This window comes from Aotus nancymaae, unplaced genomic scaffold, assembly GCF_030222135.1.
Source record: "Aotus nancymaae isolate 86718 unplaced genomic scaffold, 86718_ANA_hifiasm-v0.15.2.pri h1tg000028l, whole genome shotgun sequence".
Lineage (NCBI taxonomy): Eukaryota > Metazoa > Chordata > Mammalia > Primates > Aotidae > Aotus > Aotus nancymaae.
Genome location: NW_026988441.1, coordinates 24,097,719 through 24,108,236, shown reverse-complemented (window position 1 = coordinate 24,108,236; position 10,518 = coordinate 24,097,719). Strand labels below are relative to the sequence as shown.

At 47.0% G+C, this 10,518-nt stretch overlaps 1 long non-coding RNA gene across 2 annotated transcripts; it reads left to right on the top strand.

Annotated features, from left to right (window-relative positions):
* The first annotated feature begins 203 nt into the window (after window positions 1-203).
* LOC135276764 (uncharacterized) lies at window positions 204-10,186 on the top strand. Of its 2 annotated transcripts, XR_010344309.1 has the most exons (5): window positions 204-404; window positions 2,648-2,743; window positions 6,604-8,590; window positions 8,695-8,800; window positions 9,602-10,186. It is a non-coding gene; the product is annotated as an uncharacterized LOC135276764 (long non-coding RNA). The 2 variants fall into 2 exon arrangements; XR_010344308.1 differs by having other exon boundaries at window positions 8,695-10,186.
* Window positions 10,187-10,518: the final 332 nt, after the last annotated feature.

Here is a 10,518-nt window from a genome sequence, read left to right as displayed (position 1 = left end):
GGAAAGAGCAAGTGCATTACAACTCTCAGCTCACTTCTTAATCGGCTGTAATTCCTTGTGAAGGTTATCTTACCTACTTTCTTGTCCATAAAATACACTTATGCTGAGGGAAGGGAGGAGATAGGGGGAGAGTGCTGGTGCTTTATCCAATCAGTGGCGCTGGTGCGGGAACTGCCCAATGAGGCGCTCATTTGGAGAGGAGGGCGTGGCTTCCGGCATTTGGCGGGGTCTTTGTCTCTCGCTCCCAGCAGAGCTTGGGATCTGTCTCTGTTGTTCTGCGTCCTACACCTTGAGATCCACCGCCCCCGCCCCGTGACTCTGTCACAGCCTTTGTTGCTCTGTGATCTGCAGGTCCTAGGAGTCGCACACCTAAGATGCCAGGACATCCTGGAAACTTGGAAAGGGTGAGTGTGCGGGGTTGGACATCCCGAGAGGGGAGAGCAGGCAGTGAAACCAACAGGACCGGCCCCCCCACAGTCCGCTCCCAGGTCGCGGACCTGATCCCCGCTGGCGCAGCTCCGCCCCAGGCCCCTCTGGCGGCAAGATGGCGGCTGGGTCTCGAGTCCCGCCGGTCCCAGCGGCGCCCTGTCTGGAGCTCCCTGGGCAGCTCTGCACCCGCAGCCCCGAGTATTTTCCACACTGCTCAGGGATGCCAGGCGAATCTTCAGGACAGAATCCCGACCCGGTGTTTGCGTGGGAGGAACTGCGGCCGGTGGGGCTCCCAGTCTCTTCTGTTAAACATTTTGTTTGAGACGGAGTCTTGTTCTTCGCCCAGGCTGGAGTGCAGTGGCGTAATCACTGCAACTTCCGCCTCTCAGGCTCAAGCGATTCTCGTGCCTCAGCCCCCCGAGAATTTGGGATTAGAGCCTGCGCCACCACGCCTGGCTAATATTTATATTCTAGTAGAGAAGTGGTTTCGCCATGGTGGAAGGTGGTCTGGAACTCCTGTCCTCACGTGATCCGCCTGCCTCGGCCTCCCAAAGTACAATTATAAGCCTGAGCCATCGCGCCCAGCCTCTACTCTTAAAAATTAAAGGGAGTCAATGTTAAAACGTTAACCTGTTTATTTGAGCAGTGATTGGTGAAATGGAAAGCACCCAGCCATAATACGTGGCCCACCTGAGAGACATAAAGGAAAGATTTTATAAAGGGCGAGTGAGAAGGCAAACGAAATTCAAGAATTGGTTACAGTTATGTAGTCGCCTTATTTGTGTGGTTCAGGTGGAAATTTCCTGGTTATGTAAATAAGAAAGAATTTGGTAGTTTTCCCAATAATTCCCTGGCAGCATTTTAATTTTATGTGTATATGACACCTATTGTGTATCAGACATTTGGATTACACGGATGAACAGGGTTCAACATACCTGCCCTGTAGGAGTTTGTAGTTCATTAGTGTGGATAGGTGGGTAAATGATTAATTTCTTCTAGAGAATAACACTTGTACATAAAAAGACTTGTATTGAGGGGCTGAATGGTTATACTGATCAGTTGTGGCACTACCATAGCAGTGGGAAAATCAAGGAGGGCTTTACAGAGATGGTGACATTTGAGTGTTGATCAGGGTTTAATAGAACTTTTTGTGTTAATGGTGCTGCTGCAAAGTATACCTCCCCCGACCCTGTCCAAAACAGACTCTTACTCTGTCACCTAGGCTAGAGTGCAGTGGTACAATCTCAGCTCACTGCAACCTCCACCTACCAGGTTCAAACAATTCTCCCACTTCAGGCTCCCAAGTAGCTGGGATTACAGGCGTGAGTCACTGTGCCTGGCCCCAGAGTAAAAAATTATTTTCAGCCTGGCCAACGTGGTGAAACCCCATCTCTACTAAAAATACAAAAGAATTAGCTAGGCATTGTGGCATTTGCCTGTAATCTCAGCTACTCAGGAGGCTGAGGCAGGAGAATTGCTTGAACCCGGGAGGCAGAGGTTTTAGTGAGCCAAGAATGTGTCACTGTATTCCAGCCTGGGCAACAGAGCAAGACTCCATTCAAAAAAAAAGGCTGGGTACTGTGGCTCATGCCTGTAATCCCGTCACTTTAGGAGGCAGAGGCACTTTGGGAGGCCAAGCACTTTGGGAGGCCAAGGTAGGCAGATCATGAGGTCAAGAGATTGAGACCATCCTGGCCAACATGGTGAAACCCCATCTCTACTAAAATACAAAAAATTAGCCAGGCATGGTGGCGTGCACCTGTAGTCCCAACTACTCAGGAGGCTGAGGCATGAGAATCGCTTGAACTTGGGAGGTGAAGGCCGGGCGCGGTGGCTCAAGCCTGTAATCCCAGCACTTTGGGAGGCCGAGGCGGGTGGATCACGAGGTCAAGAGATCGAGACCATCCTGGTCAACATGGTGAAACCCCGTCTCTACTAATACAAAAAATTAGCTGGGCACGGTGGCGCGTGCCTGTAATCCTAGCTACTCAGGAGGCTGAGGCAGGAGAATTGCCTGAACCCAGGAGGCGGAGATTGCGGTGAGCCGAGATCGCGCCATTGCGCTCCAGCCTGGGTATCAAGAGCGAAACTCCGTCTCAAAAAAAAAAAAAAAAAAAAGAACTTGGGAGGTGAAGTTTGCAGCAGTGAGCCGAGATAGCACCACTGCACTCCAGCTTGGGTGCTAGAGCAACACTCTGTCTCCAAAACCAAAAAACAGGTCTTGCTGTCTCTAAGCTGGACCTGGTGACCTTTTTGGAGGGAAGGGAACAGCCCTGGACTGTGAAGAGTGAGGAGACCATAGCTGCACCACCAGGTAAGTGAGAGTGAAGGAAGTAGGTGATCTGGGTGAGAGGTCCAAAGGTCAAGAAGCCAGATTTTTTTGTCTTCCACTATTTTATTATAATATATATATGTGCAGATTTATTTTATGTACAACAATTGATTCTATCAAATAATCTGACCAAGGCATTCTGGTAATTTTTCCTCACATCAATTCAGATGAAATTAGATATTTATGCACTTCACGGGCTATCAAAACTTGAGATTTCAGTATCAACTTCATACACACAATTCAGAATGTACATTAACTAGGTTAAGGTGATAAAAGCGGGCTCAAAGAAACCACAGGATTCAGAAAATGAAACCGTGTATTTTGTTTGCATGTGAGTCACAATGTCAACAGCAAGTATTTTGTATATCTCATAGCTCTTCAGTTCAGAAGCATAGCAGCTTCTGAACATCTAAGGCGATTGCACAGTAGGTGCGCAAATAGCTGGTGTGGGCTCCTGGAGGCTCTGCCCAGGGCTAATTTCTTCTCTGCCTCTCCTTTTTGTTGAGACAGAGTCTTGCTGTGTTGCCCAGGCTGGAGTACAGTGGTGCAATCTGGGCTCACTGCACCCTCTGAATCCTGAGTTTAAGTAACTCTCATGCCTCAGCCTCCTGAGTAACTGGGATTACAGCTGTGCATCACCATGCCCAGCTAATTCTTTGTATTTTTTTAGTAGAGATGGGGTTTTGCTATGTTGGCCAGGCTGGTCTCGAACTCCTGACCTCACATGATCCTCCTGCCTCAGCCTCCCAAAATGCTGGAATTACAGGCGTGAGCCACTGCGCCTGGCTTCCTTTCCTCTCTTCCTCATTTTTTTTTCTCCTTTTCTGTCTCCTTCTGTGTGTGTCTTTCCCTCTGTGTTTCTCTTCCTCTTTGTTTTTTGTATGTATTTCTCCTTTTTTCTGTTTCTTTTTAATTTTTTTTTTCCTTTTAGAACTTGGTTTCAGCCAGGCATGGTGGCTCATGCCTGTAATCCCAGCACTTTGGGAGGCTGAGGTGGGCGGATCACAAGGTCAAGAGATCGAGACCATCCTGGCCAACATGGTGAAACCCCATCCCTACTAAAAAATACAAAAATTACCTGGGCGTGGTGGCCTGCACCTGTAGTCCCAGCTACTCGGGAGGCTGAGGCAGGAGAACTGCTTGAACCCAGGAGGTGGAGATTGCAGTGAGCCGAGATTGCGCCACTGCCCTCCAGCCTGGCTCCTGGCGACAGAGCGAGACTCTGTCTCAAAAAAAATAAATAAAAATAAGAACTTGGTTTCTTTCTTCCTTCCTACCTTTCTTCTCTCCTTCCCTCCTTTCCTCCTGCCTGTTTTCCTTCTTATTTCATGAGCATGCCATCATGCCTGGCTAAATTTTTTATTCCTTGTAGTAGAGACCAGACCTTGCTACGACCCCAGGGCTGGTGTCAAATTCCTGTGCTCAAGCAATTCTCCCATTTCAGCTTCCCAAAAAGGTGAGATTACAGGTTTGAGTCACCATGCTCCATCTTCTTTTATTTTCTTCTTTTTCCTTTTCATTCTTCCTTTTTTTTTAATTTTTTTGCCCTCTTTCTTCCTTATTTCCTTCTTTCCTTCATTTCTTTCTTTATTTTTCATCTTTTTTTTTTTTTTTTAAGGCGGAGTTTCGCTGTTGTTACCCAGACTGGAGTGCAATGGCTCGATCTCGGCTCACTGCAACCTCCGCCTCCTGGGTTCAAGCAATTCTCCTGCCTCAGCCTCCTGAGTAGCTGGGATTACAGGCGCGCACCACCATGCCCAGCTAATTTTTGTATTTTAGTAGAGTCGGGGTTTCACCTTGTTGACCAGGATGGTCTCGATCTCTTGACCTCGTGATCCACCCGCCTCGGCCTCCCAAAGTGCTGGGATTATAGGCGTGAGCCACCGCGCCTGGCCCATCTTTTTTTTTTTTTTAACCCAGAGTGAGTCTTGCTCTGTTGCCTGAATGGGGGGTGGAGGGGTTGGGGGAGGCGGAGGTGGGAAGCTCAGATGCCAGAGGGACAGCTTCAGGCCACGAGTGCCACACATGGCCTGAAGGGTGGACCTGGTGGCTTCTCGGCCAGGCTGCTGGGTGACCAGATGTGGGATGCAAGCTGAGGCAAGTAGTCGTGGCTGCTGACCTCTTATTTGAGTGGATCAGGAATTGAAAACTTGAGAAGGAAGGTTGGTGGACCTAGAGGCCGGCTGTAGAGGTAGGCCACTTTGGGGAGAATAAGGTTCCAACGGGGACAGCTTCAGGCCGAGAGCACCACACATGGCCTGTAGGGTGGACCCTGTGGGCTTCTGCCTCCGAAGCCACTGGCTGGCTTCTCATTCTGGCCACCAGGTCTACAGATGTTGACTAAGAGTGTAGGACTTGGTCACCAACATGAAATGTTTAAGGTGGACCAGACGGCTCTCACTGGGGCAGTACTGCTTAGGTCCAGCAGAAGAGTTCAGTGATGGCTCACTGCGGCCTCTACCTTCCTGAGCTCATCCAGGTGATCCTCTCATTTTGGTATCCCAAATAGCTGGGGCTCTGGGGATCTTTCTGGGTTTTTGTTTTTGTTTTTGTTTTTTTCTAGCCCTACTTTGAGTTTGTTTTTGCAGTACATTGCGTTCTGGTTTTTTTTCTTTTTTCTTTTTGTTGTTCTCTCTCTCTCTCTCACACACACACACACACCAATTCCTGTACACTGAAGTTGCTGTTGTTTTAGATGTATTTTACTCAGGCTAAAGTTCAGGTGCGTGATCATAGATCATTGCAACCTTGACCTCCCTGGGCTTAGGTGATGCTCCCGTCTCAGACACCCCTTTCCCAATAGCTGGGACTAAAGGCATGTGCCACCACAACTGGCACTTTATTTTGTATATTTTACTTATCATTTTTGTAGAGATGGGGTTCCATCATGTTTCCCAGGCTGATCTCAAATTCCTGCATCAAGTGATCTGCTGGCCTCGGCCTCTAAAAGTACTGAGCTTACACGCCTGAGACACCATTACTGGTTCTGTCTCTCTCTTTCTCTCTCTCTCTCTCTCTCTCTCTCTATATATATATATATAGTCTGTTAAACAATCAGACATCTTTCTATTTTTTTTTTTTTTTTTAGTAGATACCTAGTCTTGCTATGTTTTTCAGGCTCTGATCATATGCACATATATATATACACATTTATTTTAAACTTTCATTTTTTAATATAGGTATTGTCTCACCATGCAGGCCCCAGGATAGTCTCAAACTCCTGAACTCTAGGTATCCTCCCACCTTGGCCTCCCAAAGTGCTGGGATTATGAGGCACCATACACAGTCTGGTCATATTTTTGATGTGTTGATTCTTTCCAGTTCAGATATATAATTTCATCCCTGAACATTTCTGACAGTGTGATTATGACCTATGACTTTACCTGACACCAGAGTGAGTTGATGCTGCTGCCTCAGTCCAGCCAACAGAAGGGATTGCGACCCAACACCAAGGCGATGTGACTATTCTACTGCCTTGGCACTTCCCACAGCAAGCATTATGACATCACTGGGTCTTGTACTCAGGTGATGTGAATCTTCTCTCTAGCCTTGGCTCTTCCACAGGGGACACTGTGTCATATTGCTGGGCCACACACATAGGTTATGTGACTCTCCTGCCTGTGCTTGCCCATGTGGGCCATTGTGACATATTGCTGGGTCTAACACCCAGGTGAGGTAACTCTACTGCCTAGGCCCTGCCTAGAGAGGACTTTGTGACATATCCCTACACCCATCACACAGGTAATGTGGCTCTTTTCCTGCCTGCCTCCTGGTCACAGAAGAGATTGTGATGTATCACTGGGCTCACCACCTAGCTAACCTGAGTTTTCTCCTCTTCCTAGGTTTTGCCCACAGGGGTTATTGTGACATGTCACTGGGCATAATACTAAGGTGGCATTACTCTTTTGTCATGCCACTGCTCTCAGAAGGTGTGGGGATGCATTCCTGGGCTCGGAACAAATGTGATATGAGACTCCTGCCTGGACCCTGCCTATAAGGTGCATTGTAACATATCCGGGGCCCTTTAACTATTTTATTTTATTTTATTTCAACTTTATTTTTGAGACAGAGTCTCCTCTGTCACCTGGGCTGGAATGCAATGGTGTTATCTCTGCTCACTTAAACCTTTGCCTCCTGGGTTCAAGTGAGTCTTCTGCCTCAGCCTTTTTTTTCTTTTTCTTTTTCTTTTTTTAAAGATGAGGTTTCACCATGTTGGTCAGGCTGGTCTTGAACTCCCGACCTCAGGTGATCCGCTCGCCTTAGCCTCCAAAGTGCTGGATTGCAGGCACATGAGCCACTACGCCTGGCTTGCCTCAGCCTTTTGACTGAGACCACAGGTGTGCACCACCACACCCAACTAATTTTTTTATTTTCAGTAGAGAAGAGGTATCACCATGTTGGCCAGACTGATCTCTCAAACCCCTGACCTCAGCCGTTCTGCCCACCTCAACCTCCCATTGTGCTGGGATTACAGGTGTGAGCCATTGCACTTGGCCTCCTTTGACTATTTTACGTGACTCTTCTCTCTTACTTACCTGGATGTTGCCCAAAAAGAGATTGTGACATATCTTTGGGCCCTGCACCGAGATGTTGTGACTCTCCTCTCCTGCCTGCACCTTGCCCACAGAAGAGAGAGTGATTTATTGCTGAGATTAGCATACAGGTGATATGATTCTTCTGCTGGCTCCCAGAAGTCACTGTAACATATATCTGGGCCTATCAATGAGATTGCGTGACTCTCACGCAACCTCAGGCTCCCAGAGTGATTCTCCTGCCTCAGCCTCTCAAGTGGCTGGGATTATAGGCGATTACCACCACGCCCAGCTAATATTTTAAGTAGAGATGGAATTTCGCCATGTTGGCCAGGCCGGTCCCAAACTCCTAACCTTAAGTGATTCACCTGCCTCAACCTCTCAAAGTGCTGGGATTACAGATATGAGTGACCACGCCCAGCCGATTTGACTCTGTTGTTTGGACCCTCTTCTTGGAATATTGTGACATATTGCTGGGCCCAGCATCTAGGTGATGTGACTCTTCTCTACTATTTGGTCTCTGCCCAAAAAGGGATTATGACATATCACTGGATCAAGAACCTAGATGAGGTGACTCTTCTCTCTAGACTGGGTCCTACACACATTGTGTATTGAGACATATCACTGGGCCCAGGACCTACGCGATGTGACTCTTATCCATGGGCTCTGTGTACTGGGGTGTTTGTTACACGTACTTGGCCCTAAACCCTAGGTCATATGATTCTTTTATTTTCCTGAGCTGCACTCACAGAGAGCATTTTGACATATTTTTGGGCCTATAATTTAGATGATGTGACTCTCTTGCATGGGCCCTCCCTATAAATGATAGTCTGACATATTGCTGAGCCCAGTACATAGGTGATGTGACTCTTCTCTATGGCTTGGGATTTGCCAAAGCAGGGATTGTGATGTGTTGCTGGACTCACCACCGATGTGTTGTGACTCTCCTCTTCTACCTAAGCCCTGCATGCGTTGTGTGTTATGATTTACATGTGGATTCAGCACCTACGTGATACCACATTATGACATGGGAACTGCCCACAGAATTATGGCATATCTCCTTTTCATCACATAGGTGATGTGACCTTTTATTTTTACTGTTTCTGGCATATTTTGGGTATAGTGACATATTACTGAGTTTAACAGCTATGAGATGGGAGGCTTCTGCCTGAGCCCAGGACATAAGTGGACTTGTGACGTATCTTTGCATTTATTATCTTGGAGATTTAACTCCCCTTTTCTGCCTGCACACTGACCACTGGGAAGATTGTGATGAATCACTGGTCTCGGCAATCAGGTGATGTGTTTTTCCTGCCTGGTCCTTGCCCACAGATCATTGTAACATATCACGGTGCCTAGCATCCAGGTGATGTGACTCTGCTGACTGTATTCTGCTTTCAGGAGGAGATTTTAACATATCCCTAATCAAGCACACAGGTGGTGTGACACTTCTGCCCTGTCCTTGCCCTCAGAGAAGATTGTGACATGTCACTTCCCCAAAACACAGGTGATGTGAGTCTACTGGTCAGTCTCTATTCACTGGTGGGATTGTGATGCATATCTTGTCCAAACTTACACATGCAATAATGACTCTCATACCTCAAAACAACCAGTAGCAGATACACTGTGTCTCATAGCCAGGGTCAGGAAAATGGGTAATGTCTTGGGTTCCCTCTTTGTATGAAGGTCATGAAGAGTTAACACTCTCACATACTGTGTAGAGTTGTCAAGAGGTACAGAGAATGTCCTAACAGAACTCAGCACACAGGAGAGGTTGTGACACTCATGCATAGCCTGCCAACAGTAAAGACTGTCATCCTTCCCCATAAACACAGCTCATTGTTCAGGTTCTGAATCTCATATCCAGATGCAGTCGAAAGTTGGAAAATTGAATCTCATAATTTGGTCCATTGAGAGATTAGTGTCTCTGAGACCAAGATTCAGCACACCAATGAATTGGTGACTTCATTAAAATGACACAATTTCCAGGAGGGATTGAGGTTCTCATACACAAATCTAGACCATCATTGAGATTGTCACTCATGTACTTACCCAACATAGGGTATCATGGCTCATACCTAGAACTAAGAAATGTGTGAAATTATTCATCTCATACCTTGACCTTCATGCATGTGTGATTGTGACATACACCTGCCCAGCATCTGAGTGATTTGACTTTCCTGCCTGGTTCCTCTTGTATATTATGTATTGTGACATGTGCCTGGTTCTAACACCTTGGTGATGTGAATCTCCTGCATGGGACCTGCCCACAGAGGTGTTATAACATATCTTTTTATTCATCACCCAGGTGATATAATTCTGTTTTTCTTTCTGGACCCTGCCGAAAGGGAGGATTGTGGCATATCACTGGACCCAGCATGTAGGTGATGTGATTCTCCTGTTTTCCTGGGCCTCACATATTTTGGGTATTGTAAAATATTACTAGGCCCACCACCCATGGGATTGCATGCTCCTGCCTGGGCTTTGCCTACAGGGACCTTGTGACATATATCTGCATCAATGATCTAAAAGATGTGATGCTTCTTGCCTGCACCATGCCCTGCACAGGAAAGATTGTGACATATCCCTGGAACCAAACACCAGGTGATGTGACTCTTCTGTCTCTGTCTTGCCCTTAGGGAGCATTGTGACATAGTGCTGAGCTCAGCACCCAGGTGACATGCCTCTTGCCTGTGCTGTGTTTTCAGGAGAGAATTCTAACATATTCCTGACTGAGCACCCAGGTGCTCCACTCCTGCTTGGTTCCTCCTTCCCTCAGGGAAGATTGTGAGATATCCTTGGCTGAAATCCCAGGTGATGTGACTCTCCTGCTAACTGCCTACCTACATATTAAATGATGGCATACACTATAGTCAGCTTTTTTTTTTTTTTGGTCAGGACAATTTGCTCTGCTATAGTCAGCTTGTGTGATGATGGCTCTCAGCCATCTCAAAGATGAGTCACATCTTTGGTCTTTGTTTATGAAGGTCATAAAGAATTAGCACACTCTCACATGTTACATAATGCCCTCGAGTGTTATAAAGAGTGTTATCCAGCTGGGCATGGTGGCTCACACCTATAATCTCAGCACTTTGGGAGGCCGAGGTAGGTGGATCACCTGAGATCAGGTGTTCGAGACCAGCCTGCCCAACATGGTGAAACCTGGTCTCTAGTAAAAATTTAAAAAAATTAAAAAACATTAGCCAGGCGTGGTGGCTTACACCT